Source organism: Cupressus sempervirens, chromosome 5 (genome assembly GCF_028749045.1).
Source record: "Cupressus sempervirens isolate cs-2001-9-10 chromosome 5, ASM2874904v1, whole genome shotgun sequence".
Taxonomy (NCBI): Eukaryota; Viridiplantae; Streptophyta; class Pinopsida; order Cupressales; family Cupressaceae; genus Cupressus; species Cupressus sempervirens.
In genome coordinates this window covers 719,285,956-719,308,918 of record NC_143122.1, presented here as the reverse complement: position 1 = coordinate 719,308,918, position 22,963 = coordinate 719,285,956, and the positions used below count along the sequence as shown (strand labels likewise).

Here is a 22,963-nt window from a genome sequence, read left to right as displayed (position 1 = left end):
TGACAAATTGATAGAACATTTTACCAAAAAGGATCCTAAGGTTTATTTTAGAGAGTTGGCTCAATTATGACAGATAGCTGGTTTGGAGGCATTCATCAGTGAGTTCCAAAGGCTGTCAATAATGGTGTATGACATATCTAAGCGGAGGGGTATGCACACTGAGGATTTCAAGGGCCTACGGGTACAAGTAGCTGACGGTTACACCTTGAAGTGTAACAAGATGATTACAAATCTTCCTGTGAAGCATAATACATATGCTTTCACTGCAGATTTTTATGTGGTGGATATGGGGGGGACAGATATAGTTCTTGGTATGGCATGGTTACACACCCTTAAGGATATCTACCTAAGCACTAAGAAGATGGAGATGAGGTTCATTAAGGATGGGCAGCCCCAAGTACTTAAAGCAATCAGTAATGATGAGCTGAAGCAGATCTCACTTAGGCATACGCAGCACTTAGTTCGTCATGAGGATATTGTTGACTAGGCAGTTGAGTGCAGAATTATGCCAACACAAAAGAATATTGAGGAGGCAGAATATCATCCTGATATCCAGCAATTGAGGATTAAACACTCTAAAGTGTTTAATGATTTACCTCTCGGTAGGCTACCAGATTGCGAGATTGAGCATATTATTGAACTAGAGGAAGGCACTAAGCCTATTATGATTACTCCTTACCGCCATCCGAAGAGGCTCAAAGATGAGACTGAAAAAACCATTTAGGAGCTACTTGATCAAGGGCATATCTGGCCAAGTAATCCCCCATTCGCTTCTTCAGTTGTTCTAGTAAAGAAGAAGGATGGTACCCTCCGGATGTGCATTGATTATTGGATGCTGAATAAGAGGACCATTAAAAACTAGTATCCCATTGTATCACCTTGTTTAGTAGTGTAAATCGAAATCTAACTATTAAATAGAAGCTTTAACCATACTAAACATGGAAAACACTTATGATAGGACCAAAGAGAACCAATATGGAGGAAAGTAGACCAAGAATGATAAACTCTTCAAATGCTTCTCATGATGACGAAGCTATGTCCCTGATGAGAGGGGATGTATGCTCACTTTGTGCTCAAGCTTCCAATGGATGGGGGTTTTTACCAAGTGTGTGCATGAGTGAGGGTTTCAACAAGGGAGTCATGGAGGTATTTCAGCATTATAATGGTATTTTGGTAGTTTCTAAGCTCTCAAAATAGCATTATAACTTTGCATAAAAAGGTGGATTATTTAGTGAAGGAAGAGGGTTCAATTTATAGGCCAAGGGTTGAAGGAATGGATGGTCAAGATGTCAAGATGATGAGATGGTGAGGGAGGGTCGGGATGCACTCAAAAGGGAGCACATGAATTGTGCTTGTTTAGCACCAATAGGGAGGTGACACTTGTCAGAGGGTGACTGGATGAAGGGAAGGCAAGGTGGATGGTCAACAAAGGAGGCTCAAGAGATAAGGGCTCCATAAATGCTTTGTAAGAGTCATTAAGGGAGGTGTAAGAGATATTTTGAGGATGTGAGAGGTGTGGTTGAGTTTGTTGACTTTGGCTAGGGTTAGCAAGTTTTAACCCTTGCTTAAAGTTGTCACATGTTTAAGAGGGGGATTAGGATTAGCTTGGAAAGGGGGGTTAGGGGGTAATTGATTTAGCTTTGATGGGATGGGTTAGTTATGAGGCTAAGTGAGGTTAGTATGGGTGAATGGGTTGGATTAGGGGTTAGGATAGGGTTTAGGAAGGCTTTTTGGATTTTAGATATTTTATTAAATGTTTTATTCAATAAAATGAGAGTATGGAATTAAATTGAATAGATTTAATGATTTATCCAATTTAATAGAGGAATTGGGATTTAATTGATAAATTGATTTTGGGTGATCATTTGATTTTATCAATTGAACTATAGTTAATTTAATTAATTAATTAACTAGGGGATGACAATTATTTAATTAAATGGTAAATATTTAATCAATAATGTCCTAGGAGATGACTAAATATGATTACTTATTGATGTAATCAAATTTAGGTGTCTACACCCATTCCATGGATTGATGAGTTCATTGACGAATTGCATACGGCAAAGTACTTTTCGAAGATTGATCTGAGGTCCGGCTATCATCAAATCCAGGTTAGAGAGCAAGACATTGAGAAGACAGCATTCAAGTGTCATTGTGGGCATTTTGAATTCTTGGTCATGCCCTTTAGTCTCACCAATGCTCCTACCATTTTTCAATCTACTATGAACAGGGTGTTTCACAAGTCAGCTCCGCAGGTTTGTGTTGGTCTTCTTTGACGACATTCTGATCTATAGTAAGACTCAGGATGATCATGTGGTTCATCTGGATACAATTTTGGGTATTTTGGATCAAGCCTCCTTGTATGCCGAAGAGTCTAAAGTGTGCTCTTGGTATGACAGAGCTACTTTATCTGGGACATATTATCAATTCTAATGGAGTTCGTATGGACCTGGATAAGATCCGTGCTATTGTGGAGTGGCCTACACCAGAGACCCTGACACAGTTAAGAGGGTTTATTGGTCTTTGTGCCTTTTATCGTAGGTTTGTGGCTGGTTTCTCACGACATGTTGCACCCCTTACAGATTTGACCCATAAGGGTGCTTTCCAGTGCTCAGTGCAAGCACAGGAATGCTTTGAGAAGTTTAGGACCATTATGACTTCATGTCCAATGTTGGCTTTGCCTGATTTTTCTAGGCCTTTTGATTTGCATTGTGATGCTTCTGGAGAGGGTATTGGTGTCATCTTATCCCAGGATCGACATCCCATCATTTTTCAGAGCAAGAAATTGTGGGTTCCTGAGAGAACTTTCAGCGTTTATGATAAGGAAATGTTAGCTATCATACACGCTTTGGCTAAATTCTGGGAGTATTTGGTGGGCAGCAAGTTCTGCATTAAAATTGATCATAATAGCTTCAGATATTTCTTGAGACAGAGAGATTTGAATGAAAAGCAGCAGAAATGGGTCAGCAAGCTACAATCTTATGATTTTGATATCTCCTATATCAAGGGGACTAAAAATGTAGTTGTGGATGCTCTTTCGAGGAGACCTCACATGTGTGTAGTACTAGTTTATGATATTTCAGAGGATTGGAGGCATTTAATTATAGCTGAATATGCCAGGGATCAGTGGGCGATAGGTATTGTAGATGGTAGTATTCAGGATAACAGATATTCACTTTTAGGTGAGTTTATTATCTACAAGGGGCGGATTTATTTGATTCCAAAGTCAATGGTGTGTAAGATTATTTTATGGGCATTCCATGATTCTCCTATGGCTGGTCATCTGAGGTTTTTCAAGACCTACAGACAGGTTCAGGAGAGATTTACATGGAAGGGGTTGAAGGATGATGTTCATCACTATGTCCGAGAATGTTCGATTTGTCAGCAGAACAAACACGAACACACATATCCTGCTGGTTTATTACAACCACTCCCTGCTCCTAAAGGAAAGTGGGAGGGGATCTCCATGCACTTCATTGTGGGCTTGCCCAAGGCCCAAGGGCGGGATTGTATATATGTGGTAGTTGATAGACTCACAAAGTATGCTCATTTCTTCCCTATTACCACTACCTATTCAGCTATGTAGTTGGCTAAATTATTTTTCAGAGAGATCTTTAGGTTGCATGGTTTACCTAAAACCATTGTGAGTGACTGTGACAGTAGATTTATGAATCATTTTTGGCAAGAGATTTTTAGACTGTGTGGGACTGAGTTGACCCCTAGCACCAGCTACCATCCGCAAACTAATAGCTAGATGGAAATAGTGAACAAGTGGGTTGAGGGTTATCTGCAGAATTACGTCTCTTCTCAGCAGAAGGCATGGATAAAATGGATTCACTTATGTGAATATTGTTACAATTCCACTCATCACATAACTATATAGATGTCACCTTTCAAAGCTCTATATGGTTATGATCTGCCGAGTTTTGTGGATTTGCTATGTGGTGATAATAGAGTACCGAATGCTGGGAAGTTGCTACAGGACAGCCAGGATGTAGTAAGGATCTTAGAAGATAATATACAGAGAGCATAGAATCAGCAAAAGCAGTATGCTGATCAGAAGAGAACAGCTCGAACTTATCAAGTAGGGGACATGGTCTACTTGATATTGCAGCTGTATTCGCAGTCTTCAATCAAGAAGAGTGGAGTTGAGAAACTTAAGCTGCAGTATTATGGACCCTTTCAGATTGTGCGGCGGGTTGGTGAGGTAGTATATGAGTTTGCAGTTGCCTGATGATAGCAAAGTTCATAACGTGTTTCATGTTTCATGCCTTAAAGGGGCTTTGGGTCATTATGTGAGACCTTCTCCTGTTTTGCCTCCATTGGATGACGAAGGGAGATTGGAGTTGATTCCAAAAGCAATACTTGATACTAGAGAAAGGCAATTGCGACGGAGGACCATTCGTGAGTTTTTGGTTAAGTGGCAAAATCTTCTAGATGAGAATGCTACCTGGGAGCCTGAAGATATTCTACAACATTCCAGACTCTGATTGCTTGAGGACAAGCAATCTTGGGGAGGGAAGACTGTAATGTCCCCGATTTAGCAAGTCTCCAGAGTGTGGGTTTATCAGCTCATTATCGCAACCCTCGTGAGCTGATGTCTGGTTTTGGGGGTCTTTGTCATGAGATTGCTATTTTTGGACTTACTATTTTTAGTAAGTCACTATTGGTTGGTTGCTATTTTTGGATTGAGCAGTTCAAGCAGGATGGTCCTCTGATTCTTGATATTTGATCTCTCTGGGATTCTTTATTGAAGTCTATTATCGGTGAGCTTGCTGGCTTAATGATGATTTAATTCACATTTAATAAGCATAGTACTTTATATTATAAAGTTTCCTTTTAATCAGAAGGTGTGAGAGTGAAGTTGGATGGCTCAATTTGTGTTATAAATGCAGCTTTTTATTGAGGAGAGATCATCTTGAATATTATATATTTTCCTTGCTTGGTTCTGGCTGAGGGTTTGGTGAATTTCTGAGACCTACATAGGCAATTATGCCGAGGTAAACAATTGTCCATTTATCCTACTGCGTTTACCGTGGCTAAGGGGATTGATTCATTTAAGGAAGTTAATTGCATCAGTTACATCCAATCATAGCAGTTGAGACTGGAGTGCAATATGCTGAATTCTGAAGCTGGCGTGTGTTACCTGAGGCAGCGTGCGGACTCTCTAATATCAAGAAATTGGCATCAGACATTGGACGCCAATTTTCTAAAGCTGGGCAGACTGTTTGTAAGCAGCGTTTGAGATAGGAGGAAAATGATCGCAGGCCCAACATGCCTAATATTGTACCTGCGATTTGTTTGAATGATCTGCGATTTGATTGGGAGGCTTAGCAACTTAATCCAGACTGTCGTCAATCAGCAATTGGGATAAATAATCGGTTTTCAGACCTGTGTGTTTCATCTCCCAGGCTCATATTGAGTAGGGTATTGAAAGGGAGTTGCGTTTCATCTCAATCTAGCGACTTCATTATGCTGGTGGTTTCTCTATTCCACAAGGCAGTGCAAAAGACACTCATTATTTGAACAGGTTCCATTGTTCTTTTAATTGCATTCAGCTCACACAAACTTGTGGAACTATTAATCTTTTCCATTTCCAATTAAAGTTTAATAAATTCTGGAGTTGTGTTATTTGATCAATTTATTGTTTGCACTTTATATATATTTTCAAAATACAAAAAAAAACATATATTCAGAAAATTAATACAAATTCAAAACGTTTCTTACACTTCATCAGCAAATCAGTATAAGATAGAGAAAGGTTCTTTACATCTTCTCACTTACTCTTTCACATGGAGTAGGCATTACACGTTTTCAACTCCGAAATTCACTCCAATCTCCCTTCTTGACGAACAATTTTCCCATAAAAGATCTGATTTTCATTGTTTGGTTGGGAAACTAATCTTCTTGGCCTTTCAAACCATATTCAATTTAGGGAAAATCTGATTTATAACCTAGATTTAAAATCTTTTGATACACCAAAGACAAATAAAATGGAAATTTATTTTAGCTTGATGGTGGAGGTTTTGAAGTTTTTGTACATATGTGGACAAGAGAGGTGGTTTGAGATTTTCACACCATCGCTCAATTGCAAATGGAGATCCACTCTTTTTTATTTGATAGGCTTAGGTGGTAGAACAAATTTGGCAACAATTTGAACTTTTACAGGTCTTCCCCAAGATCAAGATGTCCAAAAATTAAAAAATCGCAAAAAATTGGCTAAGTATTGAACTAGAAGGGTTAAGCTAGTGTATAATTTTATGTCTTTTAAAAAAATTACTAAGTGTAAATTGTTAGAAAGTAAAGTCCACCAAGATAACTAATAGAGGGGGGTGAATCAGTTATGCAATTAAAACAACTCTCAATATCCTTAATAATTCTAAAACATGTAAATAGAAGATGCAACAACCATAGAAAGATAACCATACACAATAATATCATATTTGTTAACTAGGGAAACCCTTGATTAGAGGGAAAACCCGAGTGAGAATGATGCCCACAAGATGATGTACCAATATAAATGTTCCTTGTGAAAGGATAGACCTTGTTAGAAGTCAATGAAATACATTCAGTACATATGAGTCCCTAATAGGAGACTTTGAATCCCTGTTAGGAGATTCCAACCCTATTAGGAGCTATGCCAATCCTGTTAGGAGTTGAAAGGAAGATAGAAGGACCCACTGTCCAAACAACTTCACTACTATCCTTACTAAATAATATAAGTGTACATCAACAATTGTCCAACAATAACTTTTCCTGCCAAATATAGTTCCTTGTAAGCTCACCATGCCTCAACTGCACCAATCTATTCTCTGATCCAAAAGATATTCACGTGTAAGCTTGCACAATACACAATCTCACTCTTAAGTTTGCATATCATAAAAGTGATCTCACTAAAGATTACAACCAAGGAAAACATCTTTCCTTTATACCAAATCCTAAAACAAATTATTGAGTTGGTCTTGAGGGCTTTCCCAATTTACCATAATAATATAGGACCAACTTAAGATATTACATTACATGTTACATTACAACATTACATTTTTTTCACAATTACAAGTAATCTGTCGGCTCACAGTCTTCATAACTTCATACTCGTTGATCATCTGATTATGCGTGATTAACCAAAGCACCTTCAACATGTCTTCAACCTCTATCTCAACTCGCTCAACCGGATTCCATATCTATTAGGAGATAAAATTCAAACATCAGTACCCGCTTTCCAGAAACGTTGTCTGAAAGTTGCATTTACCAAATCCTTCATAACTATGTCCAATCTTCATATTTCCATATGCGCTCTTAACTGTGGCATCTAGACATACTCTAGAATAGAATCCCATATGCGCATAAGCTGATCTTCAATCCTCAAACCCCACGAAGCCAAACTCTGTATGCTGCTCTGCCAATCTTCACAAAATAACCAGTGTGTTGACAACAATGACAAATGTTGTCATGAATGCAATAAACAACCATTGAAACCTGTCTCCAACATTGCTAGTATACTCCCCCATAAGAATACCATCAGCATTCATGCTAAAAATTGCCATAAAGAGGAAGGTGAAAAATAAAATGCTTGAGGTCGCCACATCAAGGAAAGGAATTCACTTTCTAATGTGGCAATTGACACATCAAGAAGTGGAATACACCTACTCAAGTGGCAAGGTTGTCACATCAAAGAGTGGAATCCACCTTCTCATGTGGCATTTGACATATCAAGGAGTGGAATCAACCGTCTCAAGTGACAAGATTGCCACATCAAGAGGTGGAATCCACCTTCCCATGTGGCAAAGAGATAAAATCAAGAAGAGAAGAAATTCCACTTAATGAATTTGATTAGGGAACAGAAAACAATGCAAAGGAAGAAGCGGGAAGCTTTCAACCAATCACATGGCCTCCTCATCAAGTTCAAATGGCCTTAAAAAGCTGAAGCACAACTCTAGATGGATAATCATAAGCCCTACTCTCAAACATATGGAGCCTCAACCAATCAAAAAGTCCTAAATGTGAAACGTGTGAGTCTCATTTGTCAATTAAGTGAAATCTTGAAGCAAAATAAGGCCTAGAGCAGGCCCGAGCTGAAACATGTGGCTCAAAGCTCTAGGCTGGAGCCTAAAACCAACTGCAAGTCAACCCCATAAGGAAAAATGTGGGCTTGATCTAATCAGATCAGGCCTTAATTTGATGGAGAAAGGGTCTAAACATAGCCATACATGAAACATGTGGGTTTCCAAAGACTAAAGTATGAACTCAAGGATACAGGCCTGGCCCAAAAACAGTATTGGTATGAAGCATTAGGAGGTAATTGGATCAAATAAGGCATGAAGTTTAATGCAGATCTGACCTCTAATGCCAAATGTGTAGGCTTGGGTTTTAAATGAAACATGTGGGCCTTTTCCCATGAGGTAAGACCCATATCTGGGCATTGAATTCAAGAAATTGGTGCCAAATCTGGCCTCCAACAGAAAATGTGTGGCCTCAATAATCAAGGGTAAAGCCTCAGTGTGAAACACGTGGGGCCTAATTAGGCCTAAATTCGAATGCATATGTCTCTAAGGCCTCAAACACGGGGTCCCAATTGAGAAAGATCTGGCCCCATAGATAACGCAGCCCTGTATGTGTAACGTGTGGGCTAGGCTCCAATAATGAGACCTTAAAATCTAAACATGTCGCTGCATAGTTCAAATACTTGGGCCCATATTCCAACGTATAGGCCTTACCAAACTCAAATGTATGATTTCAAAAAACCTCAAATGTATAGCTTTAAATTCATTGGGCCTGGGCCTAAATATGAGTTAAGTTTGATGAGGCAGCCTCTAAGCCAGACATATGGACCTAAACCTGGGTGTATAATCAATATGATAGGCCCTAAATCAAATACTGTCCCTTGATCTCAAACGTGTGGGCTCAAACTCCATGAAACAGGCCCAAATCAAGCCTTGATTTGAACAGGACAGGCCCTAAGTCTACCAAATTAAGCTTTAGTACCAAATATATGGCCTTAAATTCAAATGATGCCCCAAATAATACATTCAAGCCTAATGATGTTACAGTTTCAAATTTTAAAAAGCCTCATGAATCAAATTAAATAGGAAAGGGTTAATATTTTTGAATTTTAAACCAGCAAGGAGGCATTGAATTTTAACTTTGAATTCAAAATCATGAGACAGTCAGCCCATATAAGAAAGGTGTCTCTTGAAACTAAGACATGTTCTAATCCCAATTCAAGGAATAAAAAAATGGAACAAGAGCATATGGGTAAGAATCTACGAAAAAAAGGGTGCAAACTTGATCATGTTAAGGGCAAATTTATTAGATCCAAAGGAAAAAATTATATGTGATAGCGAATTCATCCAACTCAAAGACACAGGCAGAACTGAAGCAGACTGGAGTATAATTTTGAGACTTATAAGAAAGCGCATCAAAATTCAGGGGTGAAGATTAAATCACATTTGGAAGGAAGAAGGTGACTTCATCAACTATTCAAATGATTAGGGATTTTAAAGTAACTTTCAAGTCTTCTGTGACAAAATCATATTTCAAAATCACAATCCAATTCAGATCCAAGTCAATTTATAAGCAGAACACAGAGTAAATTTTCCAGACCTAAATGGGTGTGAAAATCAGAAGCGAACATCAGAAAATAAGGGAGATTATTAAGAAGAAACTTCTAGAATGCAAAATGAATTTCCAGCAACGAGATGAGAATCCAAAATAAATATCTTTTTTGTAGAAGTGATTGCATGGAGGATGGTGACGGGCAAGGAAGATGATGGTATAGGATTCTACAATGGAAAGAAGATCGAAGGACATCAAGATGAAGAAGATCATAGATGACTCCAGAATGTTGAAAAAGAAGATTTTAAGACGGATTTAGAGAGCAAAGAACAAAATGTAAATCCAAACTCTATTCAAGAATATATAAATCAAGAGGAAGTCAAGAATGCAAGAACAAGCAAAATGCAATGAAAAGATTTCCAAGGGGTGAAGGGAAGAGCATGAAGATAACAATATTGGAGAATATGAGCCATCATAATTGAAGGCTTAATAATGTTGAAATATTTTCTTGCCATCAAGGGGTCTAAAATAAGCCTGCTGAGGTGGCAGCCATTTCTTGAACCATTCAGACCATGCCAAGTGTCCTAGTAGGTGGATCAACAATATGATGACTAAATTCATTGAGCTTGCAAAAAGGAGAAAAGTCAAAGAAAATTACCTTGTAAAGGGAGATTTGTTGCAACCCCATGGGGCATTTTATCATTGGCCCAATTATGGGTATGTTCCCTTACAAGCTTCCACCTAACCTCTACACTCATTGGCCCACAAAGCATCGTAATTTTCTTTTAGGCCCAAATAGTGGTGCTCTTTGTAATTAAGTGCGCATTTAATAATTGTTAGTGGAGGTTATGAAATCCTAATAACTGATGTGTTGGCTAAATCTTGGCCCTTGCTCTTTAATTGATCCTGGCCCTTCATTGTAATTGAACAACTATAAAAGGTCAAGCCCTTCTCATTTGTAACTCATTAGAGATTAGATTAGATTAGCTAAGAGGGGAGACTTGTTGAGACCATTGCTATGATAGAAACAAATTGTTATTAATTCATTATTGGTCTTCATAGTAAATTGTATTATTTAGAGTATTACATGGTTTCTACATTCTTCACTTAGATTAAGATTTCATTTCATGTTGATTAGAAGTAGTATTTAGTTGAATGGAAGATATTTTCGATGTTTCTTTGGTGAACTTTCTTAGACCAAACCACTATAGGATCACTAATGTGCTGTCCAATTTTGATTTTGATGCTTCTTCAATCATTTTCGCAAAATGGGCGAATTATTATTTAATTAAATATACTATGCTTGTTATTTTTGCTAGTATTGTATATTGGTCACCTTCGTGTCATATCTTGTTGGAACCGGTTGAACAGTTTTAAATCTTGGGCACAAGAAACAATGACCTTGTGTGTCAAAATATCATGATATTGAGGAAAAGATCATTTTTGGAGCCAAAGAGAGTTAATAAATTATATTATTCAAATATGTATCTAAGTATAAAGCAAAGGGCATTTAAGTGAAAAGAGTGCTCATGAAGACTCTTGGCATTGAGTGTGAAGAAGAAGCCTCTGCATTAAAATGTTATCAATAAAATGCCTTGAAAGGATCGAACCATTCCATTATGCATTGTTTATTTCATCACATATGAATTCCAAGGGTTTGGCATTGGATTGGAGGAAATGGTGAATTTTCTTTAATGTCTTTCAGCACTTTGAGTTGCATGTGCCAATGAATTTTGTTTGTTGTCTAATCAGATGGATGCAAATCAATCTGGGTTTGTGAGGTTAATTGTGTCAAGAATTGCTCTAATTTTGCTGCAAATCAGTGTGACACGGAATGTCTCCCTCAAGCATTTACATTCCTACCATAATACTTAGCACTGGACACTGTTTGGATGCATATTGAAGGGCTCTGATCATCAGCACAGAAGCAGCATTTCTTGTCATAGGGCTGCAATTGATCTTCAAAAGGCAATGCTTGAACATATAGAGGTTTCATTGATTGTTAAAGTCAATTTTCAGCATCAACAAGGAACCCAATGTTGAACATCTACATTTGTCAGGTTATAATTTAGTAGCTGTGTGCATAATTTGAACGTTGAACATCTACATTATAATTATGAAATTAAATGTGTGCATGATTTATTAGCTGTGTTTGTAGATTGTTTTGATTAGTTGTGGCGAAAATAGGAATGCGCTCCAAATGTTTGATGTAATGTCATAACTGAACTGCTCATAGTCAGTTAATTAGATTGCATGCCAAGTGTTTGTGAAAATGCTAATTGGCTGTAGATGCAAGTTTCACACGTAAAAATCATATGTATGCATTCAAATGGTCAAAAGGGATTGCATTTGTGTTTCAATTATTTAGCTAATTTTTCAATAACTATTTGCTAGCATTTAAAATCATTTTAATCAAGCAAATGCAATCTGAAAATAAAAGGACTGACGCAAAGATTTCATGCAAAGTGTTTGAAAAAATATTGAACATCTGAAAAGTAAAGCAATTCAGTGTTTCTCAAAGTTAAAACCAATTGGGATCATTACAGTGGTATCAAAGACTGCTATCCTGTGGCATTGAAACTTTTGAGTTCCCATGCTTGATTTGTGTGATTTCAGCATTCTCACAGGTTATTTTAATTATGGACAAATACAAGAATTCTAGTAAATATGGAAACTAGTTGAGTAGTGTCACGTTTCAGGAAAAAATAGGTGCCTTGATAAATAAAATGGATAAGTTGAGGCAAACAAAAGAAAGGCTAAATACAAAACCCTCAGATCCTATGACAGTTGAGTGTACCAAGGTTTATGGTTTCCTTTTCCAATAAGTCCTCTTCACAGAGAATGCAGGAAGCAAAACTAGAGATTTTCATAGAGGAGACATCCAGGAGTCTTCAGAATGAGTTTTCAGCATCTAGCAATCATGGTGAAGATGATCCTGTGCTTAGTGGTGCAGCCACTATCTGTAGTTATGATGTTGAAGATTCTACACAGGGACATGTGGATGTGTCTGTTTCATTATAAGGACAGCAACATTGAGTTCCAACAGTTTGAGAATTCCAAAGATAGTTATTCAAAAAATACTAAGGACATGTTAACTACCTTTGATGACAGTCTTATATCAGTTAGTAGTTGGGATATGGGTAATACAGGGTCTAAGTTTCAGGACAGAAGTCCCTTATGTGAGTATGTTGATGATAATGCAAATAGTGCGACTGCAGAAGATGCAGTTGATATCATTGTTAGTCTAGGCTTTCCTGCTGAGGATGTTGTTTTTTAAGACTGCGAGGAGGATATTAGCACTGACAATTCTGATTTTTATGGCAGCAATCATAGTGTTGGATCAATGCAAGGGACTATTGTCAGTAAATATTGTGTAGCTGACGGGTAGATTGGCATGTAGTCGATAATTATTTATTATGTAGCCGACGGAACCCTTCGGGAAGGTTCTTCAAGAAAGTATATGTACAACATCCGAGATCATTGTAATCATCATTGTAAGCACTATGTAATCTCTTCAGCATATATGCGAATAATAAAAGGAGTACTGCTGTTAAATGTTCTTGTCTATTGTCTGTATGCATTAATTTAAGATTAGCATGTAGTCGGTGATTATTTATTATGTAGCCGATGAACCCCTTTGGGAAGGTTCTTTAGGAAAGTATAGGTACACCATCCGAGATCATTGTAATCATCATTTTAAGCACTATGTAATCTCTTCGGCATATATGCAAATAATAAAAGGAGTACTGTTGTTACATGTTCTTGTCTATTGTCCGTATGCATTAATTTATTTACCCCATACGGTAAATAGGGACAACATTCTTCCCGTGTGTAGAAGATGGGGAAATGGAGTCACTTGGTGATAACACTCATGATTTGAGTGTTAAGAAAATGCACGATGTAGATTCATGCCCTAGTGATGTTGATCTACATGTTGACATTGAGTCATGTATGCAATCATGGGATATAGAAGATGAGTCTCAATTACATGATGTGTATACTAGTGTTATGGGCAATGGGAGATAAAAAGATAAGTCTCAATTAGACAATATGGGTACTAGTGTTATGGGCACCTCTAATGATTTGTATGAGGATGTTACATGTTGCAAAAAATCTGGATCATCATGTCAGACATTGAGAGATGGCTCGAAGTTGTCATGGGATGAGGATAGGTGCTAGGACCATGTTTTATATGGCCTTACAGTAGAGGAGGAAGCAAAGATTTGTGAGGAGTTGGGCATAGCAGTGACTTCCACTTTAGATGAGTTGTTAGCAAAGGTACCCAGTGGTAGTAACTCGTTGATGGACATGTGCGATTTTGTTGGTGTGCATGATGTTAGTGATCATGTGGTGAGCAGTAAGGATACGATTTCCTATTACAGTGCAGTTAGTAAGTCAAAGAACTTACGTAGGAGCCAAGGTATGTAAAGACAACATGTGACCAGACATCAGAAGGTGAGCGATAGTGATATTTTTTCAGCTTTTGAGCATTATGATGTTATCTGGCATATGTCAGCAGTATTTGGTTGGAGTGATCCTATGTAAGATGACCACAGTGGTAGTTGCCTTTTCCTACCAGAGATTTATTCACTTCAAGCGGTTGTTAGGATCTTAAAGCATAATTATTTACAATTGGTAACTAGCAAGGATTGTGTTTTTGAGTAGAGTAGCACTTGTTATGAGTTATTGTTAGGAAAAGAGGAGGAAGTGGTTGAGCTCACCCATGAGCTTAAGGCGACTTTTGGGGTGTTGGAGAGAACACAATTGGCTCTCTAGAAGTTGTTGCAGTTGAGAGAGGTGGTCATGGAGTTGGAGCGTGTACAGTCTATGCCAGCCCCAGATTTAGTTCGGCTACTTATAGTGGTGGTTGGTGATGAGTTGACTTCCATGTATAGGGATCATGGATGTGATGAAGATGCAATACATCCATCCTCGATATGAGTGCAGTAGCTACAGATGAGTGGAGGACTACAGAGAGCTTCCTGCTATACCAAGTCTCCCAGTGCCCACTGACAGATGATGTGGATAAGGTTATTGAATCCCGATGTGAGAGCAGTAGATTCTTCAGAGAGTTGTGTGCCAATTCCTGACACCACTCCCTCTTCTTCACAAGACTTGGGCAGGGTATCATCTAATTTGGAGACGAGCTCTCATGGGGATTTGTTTCCTTTTGCTGAAAGAAGATCTATTACTCTGTCTCAAATAGCTAATAGCAATGGACAGTTCGTAGTGTCACAGTTTCATAGCGATCAGCTGTAGATTGTAGGGGAGGAGGTTGATGCTTCATATAATTTCTATAGCACAATAGAATTGCAAGAGGGATCATTCAAAGCGTCTAATGGTACTTTTATCTAGGTTCTCGTGGTATTCAAGTTTGGGTGGGAAAGATAGAAGACTTTGACTACAATGCTTCCCCACAGGGATTTTGTAATTGGGTTTGTTGAAAGGATTACTTGGGATCCTATCCAACCCGTTATTTAGAAATGGAAATTGGAGCCATCTTTTGGTTCTCAATTTGATGATGATGATCTTCAATGGAGATTGGAGCATTTTATTGCAACTACACAACGATGAGTGCTTGTCATTTCTCTTTTGACCCACAAGTAGAGGAATTGGTTTTGCACAAGGGTCGGTTGGCTCCAGGTTCGTACCATCTCTAATAGGATCAGTTTCCACCATCTACAATTGATGGGGTTAGTTGTTACAAGTTTGCAAGAGGCTACTTGTAGAGACAAAATATCCATGAAGATTTCACAGAGGGTGGATATGTAGGTTATAGTATAAATGTTTTTGGGAGTACTAGTTCCTGTTGCACAAATAGACTCCATGCTCATGGTAGATTGGTAGGGTGTGCAGATGATATTAGATATCCATTTTTCCTTGTTATGGATGGATGTGAGTTTCCTCACTCCTGGGATCCAAGTGGAGATAAGATTGGCACTAAGATTAGTTGAGTCATCATGGTTGGTGTGGTGACAGTATGTTCAAGATAGCTGTGGATAGTGTTATCATAACAGGAGTTTGCAGGTGACACCGGGAATATTATACATGTTTATCCTTGGGATCCAGGTGTTTCACTATGTTTCTCTGAATCCTGTGATTGCTTGAGGACAAGCAATCTTTGGAAGGGAGGATAGGATTGTCCCCCTTTTAGCATGACCATGATAGCAGATGGATTTGGCCTATTATTGGGTCCTTATAGACGAATATTGGTGATTACAAGACCCTTTGAGTGTTATGGCTTTGTTTGGTGGGACTTACTATTTGTAGAAAGTCAATGGATGGTTCCAAGATGGTTCCAATTAGCTCAAATGAGTTTAGAAGAGTTGAATGATGCTCTCAATTTTAATTTGACTTCTGGTTTGGGCTAATCTTGAAGGAAGTGTCTATTTTTTGTAAGTCACCCCATCAAGTTCATTCATTGTCTTTTTTCATTGGATGACTCATGCATTGTCAGATTTTGATTCTAATGTTTCTTCAATCATTTTCGCAAGATGGTGAATTATGATTGTTATTTAATTAAATACACTAAGGTTTTTATTTTTGTTGGTATTGTACATTGGTCACCTTAATTTCATATCTCGTTAGAACCACGTTGAAAAGTTTTAAATCTTGGGCATAGGAAACGACCTTATGTGTCAGAATATCATGATATTGATGAAAAGGTCATTTTTGCAGCCAAAGGGAGTTAATAACTTATATTATTCAAATATGTGCCCTACATATAAAGAAAAGGGCATTTAAGTGAAAAGTGTGCTCATGAAGACTTTTGGCATTGAGTGTAAAGAAGAAGCCTTCGTATTACAATGTTATAAATATAACGCCTTGCTAGAAATGAACCATTTCATTATGCATTGTTTATTTAATGAAGTATGAATTCCAAGGGTTTGGCACTGGATTGGAGGAAATGGTGAATTTTCTTCAATGTCTTTCAGCACTTTGAGTTGGATCTTATGCCAATGAATTGTTTTTGTTATCCGATCAGCTGGATGCAAATCAATCTGGGATTGTGAGGTTAATTGAGTAAAGAATTGCTCTAGTTTTGCTGCAAATAAGCGTGACAAGGGCCAGCCACCTCAGGCATTTACATTCCTACCATTATACTAGCATTGGACACCATTTGGATGCATATTGAAGGGCTGGGATCATCAATACAGAAGCAGCATTGGAAATTATACTAGCTGTGATCACTAATTTGGAGCAGCGTTTCTTGTCATAGGGCTGCAATTAATCTTCAGATGACAGAGTTTGAACATATAGAGGTTTCATTGTTGTCAAAGTCAGTTCAGCATCAACAAGGAACCCAACATTGAACATCTACATGTGTTAGATTCCATTATAATTCTGAAATTCAATGTGTGCATAATTTAGTAGTTGTCTTTGTAGATTGTTTGAATAGTTGTGGGGAAAATAGGAATGCACTCCAAGTACTTGATGTAATGTCATAACTGAACTGCTCATAGTCAGTTGATTAGATTGCATGCCAAGTGTTTGTGAAAATACTAATTTTCTGTAGATGCACGTTTTACATGTAAAAGTCATTCATATGTGTGCATTGAAATGGTCAAAAGCGACTGCATCTGTGTTTCAATTATTTACTTGGATTTCTTAATAACTATTTGCTAGCATTTAAACTTCATTTAAAATCACTTCAAGCAAGCAAATGCTATCTGAAAATAAAGGACAGCAAAACAGGTGTCCTGCAAAGTGTTTGGCAAAATGTCAGATGTCTGAAAAGTAAACCAATTTGGTGTTCCTTAAAGTTAGAACCGGTTGGAGTCATTGCAATTTTGGGCTTGCCAAGTAATCTCTGAGTCCGAGTCTACAAACTATATATATATATATAGAGAGAGAGAGAGGGGGGATATTAATGTTGCAGAAATTATAATATATATTGCAAAGAATATACATATTGCAGAGGTTATAATATATATTGCCGATGATATACATATCACAAAATATATATCGCCGATGATATACATATCACAAAAGTTTGAGGATACACATATCACAGAAGTCAGATATTGCATAAGATATATCTCAGTATATATCAAAGACTTGTATTGGATTGATCACAAATTGTAATATAGAAAGACATATATTCAGCAACTTGATATTGTAGTAGTCATATACTGAAGATAGATCAAAAATCGATATTGACAAAATTGTATTGAACTTAATCATTTTGATAAGTATAATCAGAGATTATTTGCTGGGTTCCTAACCTTCGAGCTTTGAGGTTTTCCCAGGGTACATACTACGTATTTTGTGTGTATTATTTTTAAAAATGCTTTCTTATTAATATGATCATAAAAACAATAGTGTAGACTACACAATGTGGCACATTCAGAATTCTCTTGTCAACCATGTTAAGATATTATCAAGCAAGAGAAGCAAAGATGGGATGGTTTAACTGTGAGCAACAAGATACAGAAAATTTAGAAAGCATACCATGAAAGAAAGAGTTTGGCATGGAAGGAAGATAACAAGGATCTCATTCAATAGAGGAGAATATAGCATCTTCATCCAATAGAGGAGAATGAGTTGCAAGGAGATGACAAGATTGAGCTTAACAACACTGTACTCGAGTAGAAGATGCACATCACAAGAGGAAGGCGTCGAAAAAAAACTCAAGAGAATTCATCCAAGGAAAAGAAATAATAAGCAGTGAAGGTGGATATTTGGAGACTTGTGAGTATGACGAACTACAAGAAGATCACCACAAGCTTGAAGAAAAGGAAATCCTTGGTAAACTTTGTTCATGCCATAAGGGGAGAATCTTGAGGATGAATTGCGTGAAGTTTCAAATATCCTTTAAAAGGAAGGCAATCAGATAGACCCATTGAAAGAAGATCTTCAAGTTATCACAGATGAATCTGAATGCGAAGAGCAATCTGAATAAGTAAATAAAAAAAGACAGACAAGTAGTTGTAAGTGGCATGATTCTTCAGACTTTGACTTCCCAAGACGTTGCCACTCATGATTGAATTCGACGAGCAGTTCATGAAGATATTTGAGGGTTCAATCAGCAAACCTGAAAGTTTTGAGAAGTTTTATACAAGTGAAACGGTGGCAATTGAAGAAGCATATGCAATTTGGTATTTTTTCTACTTTCTTCTATTGAAGAAATCTTTCATGCTCTTCAGACGAAATCCCTGGAACAAACTAGAGCCTAGATGCATAGTTGGAAAACTCGCCAAGGCCTGAAAATTTTATTTGGGGAGAACTTGGATTTTTAAGCGACAACTTGAGAAAATACTCGTGGCTTAAAGCATTGCTTAGATTTAATTAGAAATGCATTTTTTTGCAAAATTCAATTAGAAGATGCATCAAATGAGTCATTAAATGAGAATAGAAAAGAAACAAGCTTAGGATATATTTAAGCAAAAGGTGGGTACAAAATCACATTCTCATGAGGAATGTTGATGGCTGGAAGCAAAATAGCAAATGATTCATGTAAAACTAAAAAAATTAAATACATCATTCTAATTACATATTCCTCTTCTCAGCTCTAGTAAAACCTAAGGGAGAGGTAAGTTTGCGTTGGGCATGACTGTGCCTCCTTGCTTGGTATGTCTAACTCAGTCTATGGCTCGTCCTCCATCCTACATGTAGCTCTGCCTCTAGGTTCTCTTTGGCACTAGTAAGACTACTCATTCAACTCAATGTCATCCAATGTGAAACCAAATCCAACCTCCTCCTCCATGGCTTGCCTCTCCAAATCATTGATGTCATCCTCTTCAAAAACTCTACTTCAAATCGATAAAAATCAGTCTGCAAGTGTTTGGAATACAAATGTTTGGAAGACTATTTTCCCCCTCAGCAAAATACAAGTGAAGAAATTAAAAAGTGAAATTAATTTGGGTCGCTTATTTCCTTAAGTGTTGTTATAAAACTACGAAAGAGTTTTTGAGTTTTTGGCTTGGCAAGTTGAGTTTTTGCTGAAGATTTGACAAGTTTTTTCCACCAGTAAAAGTTGTAAAAACTCGCCAGCACAGAAAACTCGGCCAGTTTTTGCAACTAGGAGAGTACTCTGCCAGTAGTACATCTATGCCTGGATGTAACTCTGGGCTATCAAATTGTTTCAATTCAGCCAGCTAAAGGAAGGTGATTTGGTCTACCACTTGGTCAGTTATTAACCTACCAAACAAGGAAAATCTTCTGCTCATTTCACAGCTAGTGGCCTGTCTGAATATCTCAGAAGGCAGTTACTTCAAAAGCAACAGAAAACCCGCCATGAAGAGGAAATCACAGATAACATCTTGATTCTTAAGTCTGATTTTCGGTATAGCTGGAAGGAGTTTGTAATAAGTTTCTGCCCCTTTTTATTTAATTAAAGTAACTTCTATTTGCAACGTTTCCAAATTCTAAATGTCTGCAATTATGTTACAAGATCCATACTTGTTGTTGCATGCATATGAATGGTAACAAATTACGATTAAGTATTATTTTAGAAAGTTGTAGTATCAATTATCTACCAGGAAAGGAGATTTCAGTGGTATTAGAGCCACAAATCTTGCCCACCTGTGAGGTTGCATGACATATATTTTTCAATTGCTTGATAGCTTTTTCAGTTGCGTGTCAAATGATGTGTTTGCATGTTACTTTTAATCACATGCATGTCAAATTATGGCAGTCCCATGTACTCAAGAGGAACGGGATTATATAGATATTTGAATATTTCACCAGAAGTAGATTCCATCACCAGTCAGAAGCATCTGAAGAAATGAATCCCTGGCTTGATCAAGGCAACATGGAAGAACAAAAAAATGATGGGGGTAATGAATGTGCATTTTATTATGGCACAGATGGCACAATAACAACAATAGATAATGCAAATGTTTATGCAGTCTCAACAACTTCTTGCTCAAATAAAAAATCTAAGGGTCCAACAGCCACATGCACAAAAATCCAGCTGGGTATATAAGTGATGCTAGAAATGAACAGCATGGCAGGACATTATCTAGTGTTGTTACCACAGAAGACACCACCTCTGATCAACCTCATAAACCTCTTCTCTTACCAAGGCCTATCGAAGAAGTGGTTCTAGAGGTAGAGAAAGACGAAAAACGCATCACAGATGAAATTATGGTGGCTTGAAACGAATATTTGCAACTGGCAGTTGATGGAACGAAGTTAATGAACTTAAATCAGTTCATGAACCAGTGTAAAGACGTGGCTAGATACTGTTTAGAAAGGTAAGACGAGATCTAGAGGACTAGTTAGGTAGGGCACACAACCTGTGGAGTATTAAGGATGCTTTGAACAATATAAATTTGCCAACTTTTAATGGAACCAATGAAATGTCAGTAAGATCATGGACTCATAAGTTGGATACTTTTTGACACTTGAGCCCATGGAAGAGGAAAAAGTGATTCAGTTTGCTACCATACGCCAGGAAGGAATAGCATATAATTGGTGGCATCATAGACTTTCTCCCAAGATCATGCCATGATTCATTCTTATGAAGAGTTTGTCAAGAGGCTGGTTACTTGATTTTGACCAAAAAGGCATAGAGATCTATTATAGGGAACTAGCACAGCTTTAGTAAGTAAGAATTTTCGAGTCTTACATAAATGAATTCCAAACTAATATTCCTAATGGTCCCTAATATGCCTCAAAATAGAGTGACAATGCTCTTTGTTGAAGTTTTAAGTGACAAATTAAAATGTTTGGTTAAGTCACATAGGCCTGTTTCATTAGATGTTGCTATTGGGTTAGCCATGGACTTAGACGTCACACCTTTCTACCAACCACAAAAAAAAACATTTCAGTCCTTGGAAATCTGATAAGAGAAGTTCAAATCAACAGAAGAACATGGGTTTCAATCAGCAAAGAAATATGCCTTCCAAACTTGAGAAAAAGACATGACATGAATTAAGATGAAGAAAATTATGTTTCCCCTACAAGAAACCATGGGAACTTGGTAATCGCTGCCTTGGAAAAGGAAATCTGCATTTGATAGAAGTCCATTGTGATGATGACAAACAAAATGAGTAGGAGGACAACATTGAAGAAGATGTTGTAAAAGAGGTTCAACCTCGGAAAATTGAGATGGAAGATACTGCAGGCAAAGAGACTCCACACACTGCCACATTTTTAGAAGTACCTTTGCAGTCATCCTTTCTAGTTCAAAGATGTCCATAAAGGGTAAATGACGGTACATTAGTGGATGTGGATCCAAACATAATTTTATAGATGAATGATTAGAAAGCAAGCATGGACTACGGGCTCAGGAATACCCTGGGTTTAGTCTTATTGTTGCAAATGGTTTTCCATTAAGTTACAGCGGAGTTGTGCCAAAACTGAACATAAAATTTGGAGAGTACACTTTGACGGGTGATTTCTATGTTCTCAGGTTGACTAATGCAGACACCATTCTAGGAGAACCAGTTAAAGTCACTTGAACAATGTGTTTAAGAATTCAAGCACATACAGTTGGAATTCATGATTGATGGGAAGAAAACAGTGCTTAAGGCTATGGAAGATGGTGGGACACGTGGTTTTCGCAAAGAGGATGGAGGATCTTTTTTGACATGAGGATGTGGAATGGGTAGCTCAGTGTTTTATTCCCAAAAAACCGACCACCAACAGCAAGTCACCTTATGATGTGGATATCCAGAATTTGTTAGATAAACGTAGTGTAGTGTTTGGAAATATTCCTCCAGGTTGTACACCTGAACAAGTTTTGAGCATGTAACTGAGCTAGAAGAGGGATCAAAGACTGTTAGCACAAACACCTTACAGCATACCTGTCATTTTAAAGAAGAAATCAAAAAAAAATTAAGCAGCTGCTGAAAATGGATCACTGATGCAGGAGCATCTTGGGTTGTTTGGTTATCCTACTCATTCGGTATGGTAGTGCTCAGTTACTTCTTGGACCTGCTTGGCAGCTGTTGTTGTTGTTGGCTCAGTGGATTCACTTTGTCTTCTTTCATCGAGTTGGCCTGACTTGGCTCAAGTGCATATGCTTGTCGATTGATCCTTTGCTATGTTCATCGAGTGATCTTTTGCTTCGTTTGTCAAGTTCTCTACTTCGTTCGTTGAGTGTGTTCAGTGATGCTCGTCTAAGTGTGTTTCGTGATGCTTGGTTTCCTTTGTTCACTGAGTTATCTGATTGGTTCTTCTTTGAGAGCTGACTTGTGTATTTAATTTGTGAGTTAAAATTAATGTATGGGATTGATCATTTGAAAGTGTGTGGACCTATATTGGGTTGTTTCTTTCTCCAATGCAGATCTGGAATCTTCTGTAAGCCGTTTTGGCAAATAAAAATCGGAGTATCAAGTCTTAGGTTTGGCAGAGGATGGTAGAGGTTAGAGTTGGAGACTAAAAGGTTGCAAATCGTGCGTGATACATGACGAATCCATTCTGTAATTAAATCTTTGTATTTGGCCACAATTGGGAAGGC

The 22,963-nt window shown here is 37.6% G+C and overlaps 1 protein-coding gene across 1 annotated transcript in view; it reads right to left on the bottom strand.

Moving 5' to 3' along the window:
• The window catches only part of LOC149558007 (uncharacterized), a 60,027-nt gene that overhangs the window by 19,181 nt on the left and 17,883 nt on the right, over positions 1–22,963 (bottom strand). The window lies entirely within an intron of this gene.